Below are 18,153 nucleotides of genomic sequence, written 5' to 3'. Positions count from 1 at the left end.
ATTGTGGGCTCTAAGCTCAGCTCTCCATTTATTGCTGGGGTAACTTGAATGGTTGGTAAAACCTCATAAAGTTGTGAGAGTTAAGAATGTTAATTCAGGGTGCCTGGGTGGCTCAGTTGGTTAAGCATCCAACTCTTGGTTTCAGCTCAGGTCATGATCTCACGGTTTTATGAGTTCAAGCCCTGCATCAGGCTCCCCACGCTGACAGTCTCCCTCTCTCTCTGCCCCTCCCCCACTCACGCTGTCTTTCTCAAAATAAATAAACTTAAAAGAATGTTAATTCATGTAAAGCAGTGGCACATAGAAAGTACCAAATAAATACGTGATTAGAAGCAGGAGAATTTTGTGGATCAGGTGACTTGGGTTCCTGTTTGTTTCCATCACAAACGATATGGGACCTGAAGAATACGTGGCTTTCGCACCTTCTAACATCTAGTTGCTCAGCACCCAACTGTTACCTAACGACGTGGTATTAGTGTGTCTGTTGAACATAAACTAGATCTTTCCTGGGACTTGAGTACTCCAGTGCCTGTGGGTATGCTTTGGAAAAGGTCCCACCTCCTACCCCTTCTATTTCAGTTTCGTTTCTGTTAATCTTTCTGAAATCAAAAATGGTCAAGTTTGATGTTTTCTGCCCTTTTTAGTACTCTGTGCTACCCTTGAATTGCACTTAAGAAATGTATAATGAAGTCAGGGACGTAGCATTCTTATGTACAGAAGAATAATGTCCCGTTGTCACTTGATGCTTTTGCTTTGTGGAATAAATACTAGATGTTCTCTGTGGATAATATGTTTCTTGTAATTGTTGAAAGTTATCTGAAGCTGGCAACTCTAAAACTGTATCCGCAATAATTGTGATACTATGTATAGCATAGAATGGTGCCCCACCTTTTTAAAAAAAAATGTTTATTTGTTTTGAGAGAGTGAGAGAGAGTGAGTGTGATCAGGGGAGGGACAGAGAGAGAGAGAGAGAGAGAGAATATCCCATGCAAGTTCTGTGCTGTCAGTGCAGAGCCCTACATGGGGCTGGAGCTCATGAACCGTGAGATCTTGACCTGAGCCGAAATGAGTCTGACACTTAACGAAATGAGCCATTCAGGCACCCGTGTCCCCTCCACACCTTTTTTTAAGACTAGCAATAAATACATCATATCTTACCGTGAGGGATAAATTAATACTATCCAGTGTTTTTAAAAAACAGTGTAAATCAATTATACTGCTGAAAATACCAATTCTAATTTTTCTTCTTTTTAAAAGTTTATTCATTTTGAGAGAGAGAGAGAGAGAGAGTGGGGGAGGGGCAGAGAGAGAGAGAGGGAGACAGAGAATCCCAAGCAAGCCCTGCGCTGTTAGCACAGAGCCCTACGTGGGGCTTGAACTCATGAACTGGGAGATCATGACCTGAGCCGAAACCAAAAGTCAGACGCTTAACCAACTGAGCCATCCAGGCTCCCCTCCATTCTAATTTTTCGAGAAGAATTTTATTAGAGCTTATCACACATCTTAAAGTTTAGAGATGCACGTGCAGAATCACATACGGTGTGGCTTTCCCTTGTGCCCAGTTGGCTTGCTTTCCTCCTAATGTAATTGTGTGATTAAATGAGAGAAACCAGGATATTCTTAAATTCTCGGCATTTATGCAAAGAAGATTTGAATCACACGATATAAAAAAGATTGAGTCCTGTCTACCGATTTAAAGTACAGTGAATGAAAGCAATCTTCACAAAGGCATTTTATATGAAGATAGTAGATAACATGAGCCCCTTGTTTAGAATTTACTAGATTCATTTATTTATTTTAGTTTGGTATTTCTTTTTTTTTTCTTTTTTTTTTTTAACGTTTATTTATTTTTGAGACAGAGAGAGACAGAGCATGAACGGGGAGGGGCAGAGAGAGAGGGAGACACAGAATCGGAAGCAGGCTCCAGGCTCTGAGCTGTCAGCCCAGAGCCCGACGCGGGGCTCGAACCCACGGACCGCGAGATCGTGACCTGAGCTGAAGTCGGACGCTCCCCCGACTGAGCCACCCAGGCGCCCCTAGTTTGGTATTTCTAATACTGCATAATATATTACCACAAACCCAGTGGTTTAAAACAGTGTATTTTTTTCTCATAGTTTCCATGGTGAGGAGTCTAGCTGTGGCTCGGGGCACCACAAGGCTGCAGTAGGTGTTGACTGGTCTGCTTTCCCTTCTTGGGCTACTTTCTCTTACTCTTTTAAACTTATGTAGTTGTCCACACTTCTTTGTGGACTAGGAATACCTCCTCCCTCCTTCCATTTGTTCTCAGGTCCCAGAGGCCACGTGCACATCACTTCCATGAGGACCCCGCAGGTACGGAATAGGGTGGTTTACTTTTTCAAGGCCAGCGGGAAAATCTATTCAGAAAGGAGCCCAGTCTCTCTGAAGGACTTTCACCTGATTGAATACAACACCCATGCTCATCGCTCTTTTGATTAACTCAGAATCAAGTGGTTTGGGAGCTTACCTGCATCTACAGAACCCCTTTGCCTTTGCCATGGGACAACCTAGTCATGGGAGTGACATCCCTTCTTGATCGCATGCCCAACCCCCACTGCAGGAGCACAGATGATCTGTGGGAGCCGACAGAGAATCCTTTCTTCCACAAGTTTTACTATCACACCAACAACCAGAAAATAGGATACTCGTTCTTCTCCAGCTGTAGATGTTCACCAACAGTGGAAATGCTGAGTCAGATGACCTATCGTCCTTTTGCTGCCAGGCACCCTGTGCTTTGCCACCTTGGTTCTGATCCATCCTGTAAGGAGACTAAATTCCAATAGCTCGCTAACAACTCATTACTGGTGTTAGCTGAACTTTTCACCCTCTACAAAGAAAAGATTTCTCTCTGCTATGGTTTAAGCCGATTTACACAAAATCGTCAACAAATGTGTGGAAAAATTATAAGACAATTCTTTTGAAATATAAAGGCTTAAGTTATTTCCAAGTTAAGGTTTCTACTTCATGATATCTTAAATCTCCTAAAATTACTTGCATTTCCTGGCCTGTATAAACTAGGTGATTTTCTAAAATCCTAATGAGCATTTTTTTTAGGTTTTTATTTTTATTTCGAGAGAGAGAGATAGAAAGCAAGCAGGTGAGGGACAGAGAGAGAGCGAGACAGAATCCCAATCGAGATGTGGGGTTCGAACTCGCAAACCGTGAGGTCATGACCTGAACTGAAATCAAGGGTTGGACATTTAACTGACTTAGGAACCCAGGCGCCCCAGCATTTCTTTTTTAAATACATCTTGATATGGAAGAGTAGCATTTCTAACTAATGCCCCAGTTATCAAGTATTAATGCAGAAGTGTACATTTGTAATGGAAAGCATCCATATAAAATTTCTCCTCTTCCGTGAACTGATTTAGGTGAATAGCTATGTCTTCTCTTCTTAAAGAGAAGATGATCATAAGAAGCTTCTTCACAATAACTAACTACTGGTACTTGGTAAATTTAACTTTAAAAAGGGGCCCCTCTATTCTGCAAACAGGTGCTCTTTTGCTCTGCCCTCCCTATACCTGGTCATTTCAGTTTGGCAGTGCTGCTGATTGCCTGATTGGTTCAGGACTTCCCTTGTTATACCTGTAGCACTAATTAATTTGCTGACACCAGGGGATTCTGGCCAGAGTAATTGTCTAATGCGGTGCTTTTTGCACTACCTATGCAAAAGGAATAGAGGTTTTGTTTTGTTTTTTTTTTTTTCCTAAATTTCGTGTCCATTGAAAATAGGTATTTTGTAGAACACAATGAAAATCAGTGAATGGAAAAATGGAATTTAAAAAGATATGAATTTTGTTTTTAAATAATTAGGTTCAATAGTCATAACATTACTTTTTTAAACTGTTGCAAAAGTGTCTAAACACTCTTTCTATACTTTTCCTTGAGCTGATCTGCAGAGCACAATCTGAGGAACACTGGTTTAATTCGTTTAGCTGTTTAAGGTAACTAAATTGCTGTTTTCAGTCTAAAAATGGCATTAAAATATAGATTTTCACATTAAATTATTAAAAACAATTTTTTAAATGTTATTTATTTTGAGAGAGAGATAGAGTGTGAGCAGGAGAGGAGACGAGAGAAAGGATGGCCCAGAATCTGAAGCAGGCTCCAGGCTCTGAGCTGTCAGCACAGAGCCTGATGTGGGGCTCAAACCACAAACCCATGACCTGAGCTGAAGTTGGTCACTTAACCGACTGAGCCACCAGGCTTCCCTCTATGCAATCTCTTCTGAGTAAAATCTAGCACTATGCACTTAACTCTCAACAGTTGTCTCAAGCACTTAGTTTTCCCGACCATTGAGATAAAGTTGTTTCCTAAAAAACAGAATTATATATTTTAAGAATCTCTCGAGGGGTCCTCATTCAGTCCTTTTGTGGGTCACTTAAAACTAATTGAATTCAACAGCTCTTTTTATAAAGATGCTGCATCTCCCAGCTAATAGGTAGGATAGCAAGCCAATAACAGTGCCAATATTGACAGTGCTAGACAAACTCTTGCTGTAACTCCCAGAGTAGCTATCCCTTCTAAGTGATTTTCAGGATAAGCTCACTCGCTCGCGCTCTCTCTCTCTCTCTCTCTCTCTCTCTCACACACACACACACACACACACACACACACAAATACCTTATTGGTAAATTCCCTTATAACATAACTTCATGGATCTTACACTAAAATTTGTGGCTGTTTCTATGTAGTGTGAAAATTCCCTTCAAGAAAGAGAATGGGTAATTTAGCATTACAAAGACCATGATTGTAAGAAACATGCAGAACTCTTACCAATGGAAATTGTCCAACACTTGGTCACCATTACATTTAATTATTACAGAAATATTAACTATTATTATGTCTTATGTGCATATCATTTAAAACATCTGGACAAGATGACCCTCATACATGAATGTTTTCATTTAATACATTTGTAATTTGGCTGAAAATGTGGGTGAGAATTTAGAACCATATGTCTTACAAGTGTCACATCTAAAAGTATTATTTTCTTTGTGAGCATCTTTGGTTAGGGGTTGGTGAGGCCTTTTTCTTAGAACTACATGAAACAGTAGGAAGGGAAAATATGTTTAAAGCTTATGTATGGATAAGGCACCAAAAACCTTTGTTACATCATGTAATTTTTATGAAGCCAAGGTATTATTTCAGAATTATGAGATTATTCCATTAATCTTAGATGGTTCTGAAATGAAAGTCTTTGGGTTATTCTTTCTCTTTCTTGACCATCTTCATTTTAAATTAGATTGTGAATTAAGGCACATTTATGCTTACCTGATCTGATTAATTCTGAACAGTCCTACTTGCCTGTGAGCACTATAGAAGTGACATGGGCATTATATTTAGTGGTGTAGGAGGCAGTCACTAACTGTTAAATGTGGTTTTAGGTCTACTGCCTTACTTTCTCTCTACTTGTGTCACAATATTTATTCTTTTCTTGATAGATCAAGTGTCCACAAGCTTTTCCTTGGTTGATCAAATTCTTGCTTTTATGTTCCATTCATGATTTGAAACCTCCCACTCTCTTAAAAACAAAACAAAATCTCAAAGGAATTTTTCTTTCCCAAACCATTGAAAACAGAGTCTTTCTGGAGATATCATTTGAAAAGAGTTCATTAACACAGATAAATCTCTAATGTGTCGGCCATATAAATCCAGACTATATATATATATGAGTGTGTGTGTGTGTGTATACATATATATATATATGGAAACATATATATATATATATATATATATATATATATATATATATATATATTTGGACAGAGAGAGAGAGCATTCAGGAGCTGGGGAGAGGGATAGAGAGAGCAAGAGACAGAATCTTAATCTTAAGCAGGCTCCTTACTCAGTGTGGAGCCTGACTTGGGGCTCTATTCCACGCCCCTGGGATCATGACATGAGTGAAAATCAAGAATTAGACTCTCAACCAACTGAGGTCCCCAGGCACCCCAGTGCAGACCATATGTTTAAAGAGAGGATTTTCCTGTAGTTCTCTTCCACCTTGTAATGAAACTGCCAAACATTATGTCAGAAGAGGAATGTCTAGACTATCTGCTTCTGAAGTGTGCTTACCAATGTCCTGGCATAGAGTCAAGGAACAAGTTTTGAAAGAATGGGTTTTTAGGGTTTTCTGTCTGACTTCAGATTCCTTCTCTTAAATATCAGATATTACTATAAAAAAATCATCACTTTTGATAGCTATTGGCATATATGCAGTGGAAATAAACTGAGCATGACCAGTAAAGAACTGTGGGTATATGTGATATTTTATAATAATTAAGAGTGCAATTTTATCAAATTACAGGTAGTAGAATACCAGTGTAGTAGGTTAAGAAGGGCAGACCATTAGTATGAGAAGGACAAAGATGTTTTCAAGGATGCGCACTTAAAGAATTGTAAAAAATAATTGAGTTATAAACTTAAAGAACTAAGTGATACAACTAACATTAGAGGAAAGTTTGGTTTGATTTCTTTTTTGCTTTGATATTTCTATTTTTTGTTGTTCTGAATTGAAGGTTGAAAAGTGGCTCCACATAAAACATAATACAAACTTATCAAAGGCAAATACTCTGCAAAATTGTTGTTGTTTAAAATAAGGAAACAAGGACCTCAAAACACTTAAAGCAGGGTATTCTTTGTAATGTTTTACAAAGAAGATAGTCCAGCATTTTTTAAGAGACAGAACTGGAGTTTCTCTTTATATCCACTTAGGTACATTTCTGAATACTTTTCTCATGCTTTTATCTGACAGTGAGAGCGATTCTGTTTCTGGCCTCCAAGATGTGGTAGGTTAAAAGCAATGTTTTATCTTGAAAAGTAAACAAAATCACAAGTTGATAATGGGATGAAAAGTGGAAGGGGATTTTTGGAATTCTTAATATTGCAGGCAATACAGCTTTAAATCATGTATATTTCTTACCAATCTTTGGTTGCTCCTAAATTCAGATACAGCACGATAAAGGCTATATTGTTTTATTTTAATGTTATAATATTTGTTTATATTTCATAATTTTTACTCTTTGGTAATAATATATAATATTGACACGTTAGAAAAATCCAATCAGAGAAATCTGACTGAAAATGACTATTAATGTCTATTAATGGGCACTTAGGGAAGATAGCATTACGATGTGGAATTTGTAACCAAACCACTAATTTTTCCACACAATTTAAGGATCCATTTCTCCAGCTTGGCATTATTGACATTTTGGACCAGACCATTCTTTATAATGAGGCCTTGTCCTGTGTGTTGTAGGATATTTAGCAGCATCTTTGGTCTCTATCTCTTAGAAGCCAGTAGCAACCTGTCCCCAAGTCATGACAATAAAAAATGTCTCCAGACATTGTGAAATGTCTCCTGAGGTGCAGGATCACCCCTGGTTGAGAACCACTGATCAAAGTGAAATCTGCACAATAAATTGGCCCATGAAATGTATTCCTGTTGCCAATGCTGTCTATTTCTGGCTCAGTTTCACAATGCTTATGTGGTGTTTGCATTTTGCTAACGTTTGTCACATCAGTGAGTTTTATTCATTAATCCCTGATAATAAGTATGGTATTAAAAGAGGTAAATTGGCTAGTTCAAAATATTTTCTGAATTAAGCTGTTAAATTTAGTTTTTGGTGAAGCAGGAAGTGTAATTATTTAACATATAGTCAAATGTACAGGGGTATAATTCCCTTGTTCCTGGAGATCTGTGAATTTCCTGAAGGAAAATGTTGCAATGAAACATGTCTTTACCAGAATCGTGCTGGTGTCTGCTCTTTCCTGCTGGGTTTGGAGCGGAAATGAGACAATCCATCCTGTCCTTGTGCACACTGCATAAAATGCTTTGTAGATACCAGAAATTCTGGACAGTTGCCAGGGTGGCCTGTGGGCAAACTGTAATTAACATGGACACACACACTCTTGTTAGGGGTATTTGTTTCACCTGGGAAAGATGCTTAGAAAACTAATGAAGGTTTTCTTGGCTGAAAGTGCTCCATTTTTTTCAGAGGGGAACAATTAATAGAGACCCAAAGACAATAAGAACACTATTGGGACAAACTCACAGTACTACTCAACGTCATTGTAGGTGTATTGTATAGTGTTCTCTCTTGTACGTGGCTTTGAAATTGTATAGGGCTGGCCTGATCACATACCAAAAATAACCTGATGAGTATGAAAAGAATACCAGGTGTTTCTGCTCATCTACTTCTGTAAGTGGAGAACAGCTACATGCAGGGTTTTTCTCTTTAAGGTCAGTGCACTTGCAAGAATGACAACACAAATTGGTATAGCATCGAAACAGTAATCCCAGTGAGCGCTGTCTACATTGGTGAGGAGGGAACGCTATTACATGAGGGAAAATGGAAACCCAGAATGGTCCAAGATAATCTTTTCCCTTGATTTGGTCAAAAAGTAATTTCTTTGCTTCTTTTTCTTCTGACTTCAAAGAAATAATACAGTATTTTACCTCTTTAATGTGATTGGCTTATGTGGGGCTCTTAAAGTACTCCAGATCCATTCAACTGGTTGACTTAGCAGAGGCTAGAAAGACTCATTTTTTGTGATGAATATCTCCTTTTCATACTGTCCTAAGATACCTCTCTTGTACATATCATTTTATTAACAAAAATAAAAATATATTGTGCTCCCACTATATGGAAAACCTACTACATTTCCACATATTTTTCTTCCTTTTTTGGGAGTACTCATTATTCATACATGAGCAAAATAATCACACCTTTCCTTTTCTGTACTGCAGACAAATATGGTGAAACCTGTTCTATACCTTCCAGCATTTTGCTTCGGCTCAGCTCTTCCTTTTGTTTACCCTCGTGTTGGATTTGATTTGGACTGTTTTGGTTTCTGCATATTGTCCAGCCTAATTGTTAATAATGCCCTTTCACTCTCAGAAGTGTCCAGTTTTAGATAGCAAATTATGTGGATACCCTGTGCTTAGGCTATTTCACCAGTAGGCCTTAGTGTGTGATCCGATTTATGGTGTCATCATTAGGAAATCTAAAATATATATTAATATTGTAAAAATGTGATATATAGCAGAGATATTTGAGTATATATAAACTTCTAAACATATGTCTGGATTGTAGATATGGTCTAAAATACACACTGATCGAGAAGCACTTGGTCTAGCTTCTTCATATCCTAGAAGCATTTCTTCCTTTAAAAACATTAAGAAATGAGATACTTACTATTTATTCATTAGTAGCAGTTTAAAGTTTTTAAACAGCTATGAATTGACAAGTTTTGCAAATCATTAATGTAAGGAATAATCCCAATTTATGCATTACCTGTGAGACTGCTTTTAAATTCCTTCATGGGACGCTATCATTGGTTGACTTATATTTGCCCCAAATTCATGTGTTGAAGTTTGACCTCCCATAATCTCAGAATGAGACCTCACTTAGATACAGGATCTTTGCATATGTCATTAGTTAGGATTATGTCATACTGGGAGGGTGGCCTAATCCAGTATGACAGATAATCCTTGTAAAAGGGGAAAATGTACACCCCAGTACACAGAGAGGGAGAGAGCCCCTTGAAGATTGACGTGGTGCTACTACAGGCCAAGGAACTACCAGAAGCTAGAAGAGAGGCCTACCACCTTCAAAGAGAATATGGCCCTGCTTACTCCTTGATCTTGTAGATCTAGTCCCCAGACTGTGATACAGTACATTTCTGTTGTTCTAGGCCACCCAGTTTGTGACACTTTGTTGTGGTAGCTGGCATATACTCATGCCAGCACCATCACACTGAGCTGCTCTGTAGGGATGTTCCTGACATTGCATTCAGTTATTTAAGGCCTGGTATATACTTGTCATCCTATGCCACAATTGCCGCAAGAGTTTCATTTCAAACAGAGCGTGATTCAAAATAATTCCTTTAGAACATTTAGTTATAAATGTTTTCTATATTTATGCTTCCAGACAAATGATCTTTTACTGGGTACGTGTACCCAGACCCTCCATATACTCACCCATCCGTTTTGCTTTTCTTCTGGATAGTTTTCCTCTGATAAAAAAATCTAGATTTAGAAACCTGATATTCCCAAAGATAAGGTGCAGTATATTTAAGCTAAAAACAAACAAAAAAAAAAAACAACAAAACATCCCAGTCGTATGAAGCATAGTCCTACAGAATCTATGTATTGCGGAAGACTCATACGTAACCTACCTGACTAGAATGAAGGTATGTGCAATGTAGCTTGTGTTTTAGGCCTTAAAGGCAAACATTCCAGGTAATTTCATGCAGCTCCCACACTACATGTCTAGGGAGTTCTTCTAGTACTCTCTTACAAAGAGAGACTTATATCTGATGTTTTTGTCCTGTACTCCTCTCTGGCGTAACACCAATGGATCGGCTCCAGGTTTGGAAAAACGTGTGATGGGTAAATAGGATGATTCTTGCCAGATAGACTTTTCAAGAAATAAAGAAAACCCTTGGGCTTTTAAAGATTTGTTTAATGAAAAAAAAAAACAAAAAAAAAAACAGGAGGCCAATTTCTAAAGTTTTTTTTCCTTCTTCTAAAAGAAGGTAATGTGATAATAGTTCCTTCCACTTGGGGACATTTTAAGTTAGAATAGTATGAATTTGTTAACGTGCACATTTTCGGAATGCTAATGATGTGATTATAAATACAAACGGGTAGCTCTGACCTGTGTATTATGTACAGAGTTTCACAGAGGCATATGCTCCCAGGATGGACAGCCTTAGAGAATCAGAGGTCAGGCTCACTTTGAGGTATTACTGCTGGGACTGTGTTCACCTTCTTGAAGAAAAAAGTTTTACAGTGAACATTCTGGACACCTACACCTCCCTAGAATGGATAAAAATCACTTGTAGGCTGAATCGATACCGTGTGTTTTCTTTCAGGACTTGACAGTGTTTTCGCCCTGGCCTCCGGGGATGAAATGCTTGGTGTGTTTTTAACACTCCTGGCTCCTCTTGCCACACATTAATACTCAACATTTCTTCGTCTGGAATTATGGGTAATAGGTCTTCTCACTATTTAATTATTTTTCTTGCTTCGTTACATGCTTCCTTTCTCCACTGTGTTGGATCTCTTGTCACTTTGGCTTTTGTGTGAGGCACGGGTCCGTGATAACTGTGTACTGTCTCATTCTGCGGTAAACATTCAGATGCTGTTAGTGGGTTCACTGTGGTGTTGTGACAGTCAGGTGAGGGAATGTGTATGTGAACACTTTGACAACTGTGGAGCGCAATAGTGACAAGTGATGTTGGGCTGTTCATTTTCCTCACAGAGTGACGATGTTGGATTTGTGGAACTTTACATTCACCACGAAGGTTGGTGGTTGGGCTCTATTTAAGTATCTAGCTTTTTGTGAGCTCATCTTATGTTTGAAAGGGAGTTTAGACGGCAGGGTTTATATGCTATGATGCTGAAACTGTGACTGTGTTACAGTCATATCTTGCTTTATCATTCTAGTATTTTTTAGTGGCTGAAATTCTGGCAGGTGGATTAGGGGAAGGTAAATTTTAATATTTGTGGTAATATATACTATTTTTTTTTTAATTTTTTTTTCAACGTTTATTTATTTTTGGGACAGTGAGAGACAGAGCATGAACGGGGGAGGGGCAGAGAGAGAGGGAGACACAGAATCGGAAACAGGCTCCAGGCTCTGAGCCATCAGCCCAGAGCCTGATGTGGGGCTCGAACTCAAGGACCGCGAGATCGTGACCTGGCTGAAGTCGGACGCTTAAACGACTGCGCCACCCAGGCGCCCCTACTATTAATAAAATAATTTGATGTGTATTATTGTCTGTGTATCCGTATAATACATATTTATATGCTATGTATATGTAACATATATACTCCTTAGTAAAATTAATGAAGGGGCACCTGGATGGCTCAGTTAGTTGAGGGTCCAGCTTCAGGTCCAGTCATGATCTCACGACTCCTGAGTTTGAGCCCCACGTCGGTCTCTGTGCTGACAGCTCACAGCCTGGAGCCTGCTTCAGATTCTGTGTCTCCCTCTCCTTGTGTTTCCCTGCCCTCCCTGCTAGTGCTCGCTTGCTCTCTCTCTCTCTCTCTCTCTCTCTCTCAAAAATAAAAATAAACCTAAAAAAAATTAATGAGATAACTTAATAAACATTGTCCCTGAAGAAACAAAGCCAATAGAACAAGATCATACCTTAGATAATTTCTCAGACAGGTTTAACAATATTAAATATGTATTAATCATTTACATCTATTATCTTAAAGCTTTATTTTTATTAAATTTTTTCCCTAAACTATTTTAGGTTTACAATTGTTCTGATTGTAATTAAGAAAATATTCCAAAAGTTTTTCCATAAAGTATGCATGATAGAATAGGCTCCATTTCTTTTCCTAAGAAATAATGAGGCGTTAGGGCCAAACCAATGTCAGCCATTGTCCTGGAGCCCCCTAGAAAGATGTTCATCATAAGCATGACACCTGTGTAGCCATGCAGAGATACGAAGACCTCTCGAGAGCCATTTCTCTGCCCAGGCCTGGAAATGCAGACACATCACTTCTCTGGCTGAGAAATCAGGGCATGAATAGAAATAAACTTGCTGATGACCCATTTTTCTTAGGGTAAATGTTAGATGTTGCACAGGGAAAATTAAGTCAATACAAAGCTCCTTTTGCACAGATAGAAAAGTGGTTTCTCAGTCAAATTATAAAAGATAAAAAGTGATTGACTTAAGAAATGCCCAATTATGAATTGCTCAGAAAAGTTACCCAAGAAACACGAATGTAGTCTTTGGATATCTGTTTAGTTTGTGTAACAGCTACAAATAGATATGTGGACTAATTCAAATAATATCTCGTTAATTTTTAAGATACAATGATGATGGTTAAAATAATTTAGTGAACTAAATACCTCACTTCTAGCAAACTGTTAATATTTAAGTGGTTTATATGCATCTTAGAGCTTTTTCTCTCATCATTTTGCATCTTTGAAACAACTTGTGAAGTGTTGCAGTTAATTCTGAATTTAAGAGTGTTTTGAAAATCTCAAGAGAGATGTATAATGTTTACTCTAAATAGACCTTTTGAATATCAAGTATTCTTTTTACAGAGGCTTCTGCATAATTTTCCACATTTATACTGAGAATTGATGACTTCTGGCCTAAAGAGTAAGGTGAGAAGCAGTTTAGTATATATCTCAAAAATAAAACCAATACTTACCAGGAGACTAACAACTGATTGCTTGCTTCTTTGAGAAGCAAAGCAGAGGAAATGGTTTAAACAGTTACCTGCACAGATAGCTTCAAACACAGATACAGACATGTCATTGAACTCCCCAACAGTTTCTGGGGAGACTGATCAAGGGTCCAGAGGCAATGCCTATGAAATGCGGCCAGTTTTTTGATCAAAGTTTACTTTTTAATAAAATTTTTTTTTTTTTTTTTTTTTTTTTTTTTTTTTAATTTACATCCAGATTAGTTAGCTTATAGTGCAACAATGATTTCAGGAGTAGATTCCTTAGTGCCCCTTACCCATTTAGCCCACCCCCCCTCCCACACTATCAAAGTTTAGTTTTTAAAATTACTTCTCATGTGTTCAGTGAAACTTAGGTGGGTGGTAACTCAATTACGTTGTTTGAGATTTAGGTAAAGAGATCATGATTAACCGTGACCCAGGATTTTTGTGAGATTTTCAAATATAGATTGTGTGTCTGTGCGTGCATGCGTGCGTGTGTGTGTGTGTGTGTGTGTGTGTGTGTGTGAGAGAGAGAGAGAGAGAGAGAGAGAGAGAGAGAGAAATGGAGAGAAAGAAATGGAGAGAGGTGGAGAGACAGACAGTGGGAGAATATAATAATAGAATGTTTTGGCCTGAGGTGAGGAGTTTAACATCCTGAGGTATCCTGAATTCCTTTGAAAGTTTTCACCTTGTCAAGTTGAGACCTCTCTTGTGTATGCCCATTGTGCGAATCGTACCAAAATACAAATGTTCCTCCAGTGAAGTTTACTATTCAGAAAAAAAAATCCCCAGGATAATTTCTACCTGTATTAGCTCCTGTGAACTATATGCCAAAAAATGGGTAAAGGCAAGGTGTCCACATACCTATATGAGGAAAAAAAAAATTTTTTTTGAAATTTTGGATTCTTGGATATAAATGTTATGTGCCTATTTAAGAACATCAATAACATTTTAAATAACATTGCTTCTTGATGTTTTGATTTTCAGCTGCTCAGTGAGAAATAATTTATTAGCACTAACCATAATTGGTAGCATTTATTAAGTGCTAGGTGCCAGGCAATATGCTAACGTTTTACTTATATTACTTAATTCTGACCTCCACCTTCTAAAGTGGGGATAGACATTATGTTCTTCTATAAGTGAAGAAGAAGAAACTGAGGTCTTGAGCAATTAAATGTCCTCTTCTGGGCTACATAGATAGTAATAGTGGGACAGGGATATGCCTGTGATCTGTCTGATTCTATTCTTGCTCTCAGCGACAACGTTATATTGCCTCCCAGGCAGAACAGCTCAGGCACTAAGCATTTAAAATAGAATTTAAAGTAAGGATGACCTTATTTGGGTCATTAAATATTACTATTTATTAATATCTTAACATACTGTATTTTAACAACTATGATACAATTATTAGTTATGTTGATATACAGCTATTATAATATTAATATATAATTAATATTAATATATAATTAATATTAATATATAATTAATATATAATAATATTATTAGGAAGTCTCTAGGTTTTCTTTCTCTAAAGCAGAGATTTTTAAATGGAGGACATTTAAACTGCTGTTTCTCTGGATAAATTAATGACTCTCTTAACTTGCTTCTTGGATGTGAGTCCCCAAAAGAATACATAAAGTATTAATGGAATAAACATTTTTACAGAATAATACATATGAAAGAAATCTTCAAAGTAAAATAGGCAAATGAATATCAAAGAAGCTTCTTTTAGAATGTAATCCTATGAGAGTGGTCTTGAAAGATTAGAAAAGATTCTCTTCACGATTATGAATTTGAAGCAGCTGGAATGAATTCAGTCATGATCAGCATAACTGGGGATCATTTCTGAAAGTGAGGGATACAGAAAGTTAAAAGACTCATCGCTTGGTACTGAGGTCACCTGCTTCATAACAGACTAAAATAGCAGAGAACAAGTGTTAAGAATTCATTCTGCCTTCCCAATGCTTTTGTAGCTTTATTTTTAGAGCTCTGCTAACGGCAGTCTGGGGCATTGTTTGCCCTGATGTGGCTGTTCTGTCACAGTCGCCCTTTCTCTTGCAGTCTTTGCCTCCCCGGACAGGTGTGAGGGACTTCCTGACTGTCACAAGCCAGTCACCTGGGTCAGCCACCCCTGATGTAGTGTGCTTCATCAGCCCCCCTGAGCTCATAAGAGAGGTAATTTTTCTGCTGCTGGTTAACATGTATTATTTCTTAAGGTGAAGGCAATCAGAATGAAAAGGTATTGTGTAGGTGGTGGTGCAGGAGTGATTACAAAATAGTTAAAGAATGGATTAAACTGCTATGATGGATTGATTGATTAGGAGAGGATGAAAAAGAATATTTCGGGTTCTCCCTTATATAACCTAGGCTATCATAAGTGTCCCGTGCCACAAAAAATATACCATTCGTGTGAGTGTGTGTGTGTGTGTGTGTATACGATAAAAGCAGAGCACATTATTTCTTATTAAAATTGTGTATGGGTGTAATCATAGGAACTCTTATTTAGAGATTTATCCAGAGTATGCTATTGACTCAAGACAAAAGTAAAAGTAGCACTTTATTTATTTATTTATTTATTTATTTATTTATTTATTTTTCAACGTTTATTTATTTTTGGGACAGAGAGAGACAGAGCATGAACGGGGGAGGGGCAGAGAGAGAGGGAGACACAGAATCGGAAACAGGCTCCAGGCTCTGAGCCATCAGCCCAGAGCCCGACGCGGGGCTCGAACTCACGGACCGCGAGATCGTGACCTGGCTGAAGTCGGACGCTTAACCGACTGCGCCACCCAGGCGCCCCAAAAGTAGCACTTTAAAAGGTATTGTTCAGAGCCACAGTTTCAAGTACTTAAAAATTTAAAACCCAGAAAACAATAGTGAGTAGAAGAGATCTTAGACAATAACTTTTTCAGGAATTGTCAGCAGTCATGTTGTTCATTGGAATTAGGAGAGGTAAGGTGGTTTTATAGCATGGGTACACATATGAATCACTTGGGAAGTCTTCAGAAATTAGCAGCAGCTAGGTCCTACCCTAGAGGCTATGATAATTGTCTTGGCATGGATATTTTTTAAAAAAAACATCTCCCCAGGCGGTTTTATTTTGTAGCCATGGCTGCAAACCACTGAGTTAGAGAACTTACAGCACTTAGTTCTGCTTTTGCCACTATATACCTTATCTGGGTTCCACAGTCCACTTCTTCATATGTCATTTTCTTGTATTAAAAGCTATTAGAAACACTGACATCTTTTAAACACTGGAGAGCTATGTAAGGTACATTCACAAGTATATGCATCCAATTATATTTGGTTTGCATCACTTGCAGAAAGTAACATTTTAAGGCATACTAGTATTAATTTAAAAAGCCACAAGGCTTTCGTTACCAAATAAGGAACACGTAAGAGTCAATCAAATATTTGTTTAATATATACCATGTAGGAGACCGATGGAGAGACTAAGGGATTTGCCACTTTATTCCCAAGGAATTTATGTATGGTCAGGAGGAACTAATAGAGTTTAAGAAATAATTAACATTCCAAAGCTGTTTGTGCTTCTCAGCAATATACAGCAGTGCTAGAGCATGCACAGAAAGAGTGACGTCCCTGGGCACATGCGGTGATGGAGACTTTACAGCAGGTGTTTTGCTTGTAAAGTTAACTAGATTGTCGGTTTGAAATCCTCCCCATCACGGCATTTCTCTTGAAATTTCAGTCTCTTTAAAGTTTTGTTGGCAGTTTACAAGTGCTGAGGTTAGATCTCTAACTCTGACTTGTTTAGGTTTTCCTCGTAGATAAATTTTCTTCATGGAATCACGTTGTCTTGGGACCATCCTTTATTGGCTGATTACTTCTTGTGTACCTGCTTGGTGCTTGAATATGATGTGTTTGTCTTAAAACAGGGTAGCTTTTGAGATGGCCTTAACGGAATGAACAGAATGTAGGTGCAGTTATAGTACTTTGAATTTTCCCACTTGAGGTTAGCAGGAGGAATGTATTAAACAAAGGTAAAGAGTATACCTGATTCAAAAAGGAAGGTTATTGCAGCATTGATAGAATTCATACAATTCGTCTTCTGTGTGCCCTGTCTGCTGAGTGTATTTTTGCTATTATTTCGTGTTTACAGCTGCTGTCAGGTATTACTTTTATTTAGTAAAACATGAGATCCAAAGTGTTTACAATATTATGCTTTAGTAAGTCATCAAGTCAAAATTCCAACACAGTCCGTAAGCCTTGGGGTATCAAAAGCAAGGTTCTCTACACTCTGCTGTGCTGCCTGGTGTAAAGGAAGAATGGGAAGAGACAAAAGGGAAGTATATTAAAAAAAGCTGGGTCCAAAGTTTGGATTTCATTCTGATGGAAGTGGGGAGCCATTAAGGATTTTTGAAGGGAGAGTGTATTTGAGGTGTTTTGGAACATTAATATGGCAGAGATGTATAGATTATATCAGCTTTGTAAAAAATGCTTATTCATTAAAAAACTATTTATTGAAGACACATCGTATTCTACACAGTAGCTAGTCCCTGGGACTAGAGTTGTGTTGATGAGCGCTTGTAATTGGGCGGAAGGGATACCCAGTCATGGCTGGAGCATCAGACTGGCTCTTAGAACAATGGCCAGAGACTGTTTTAAAGGGGCTGAGGCAGGTAATGGGTGATGTTTAAACATGTAGTAGTGGGGAAATACAGGAAATTGGGTGCGCTGGTACAGTGGACAGAACATGCTTCTTCATACATCATATGTTTCATTTGCATGTTTAATCCCCACGTCTGGATGTGATTTTTAGCATAATGAGGGGAAAAGTTGGTGAAAGTTCAGCACCGGACTCGACGTTGGCACAGATTGGTTTGGTCTGGTCCTCGCCAGTCTTTGTAGTAAGCGTCCTCCTCCATTCCTGCAAGATATGCTCTTCCAGAGGCATAGAGTTTTAGCTTTTTTTTTTTTTT

The 18,153-nt window shown here is 38.1% G+C and overlaps 1 protein-coding gene across 10 annotated transcripts in view; it reads left to right on the top strand.

Annotated features, from left to right (window-relative positions):
* The window catches only part of CACNA2D1 (calcium voltage-gated channel auxiliary subunit alpha2delta 1), a 495,933-nt gene that overhangs the window by 14,787 nt on the left and 462,993 nt on the right, over positions 1–18,153 (top strand). Inside the window, exon 1 of one of the 10 annotated variants that reach the window (XM_045494633.1) lies at positions 15,241–15,388. The exons of the other annotated variants lie outside the window; for them this stretch is intronic. The gene's annotated coding sequence lies outside the window, so the exon portion shown is untranslated. Of the gene's footprint in view, positions 1–15,240; positions 15,389–18,153 lie in introns of those variants that run through there. 10 annotated transcript variants of the gene reach the window in all.

The sequence above is a fragment of the Leopardus geoffroyi genome, chromosome A2 (genome assembly GCF_018350155.1).
Source record: "Leopardus geoffroyi isolate Oge1 chromosome A2, O.geoffroyi_Oge1_pat1.0, whole genome shotgun sequence".
In the NCBI taxonomy this organism is placed as follows: Eukaryota; Metazoa; Chordata; class Mammalia; order Carnivora; family Felidae; genus Leopardus; species Leopardus geoffroyi.
The sequence above is the reverse complement of the archived record's forward strand: the minus strand, read 5'-3'. Positions and strand labels throughout refer to the sequence as shown.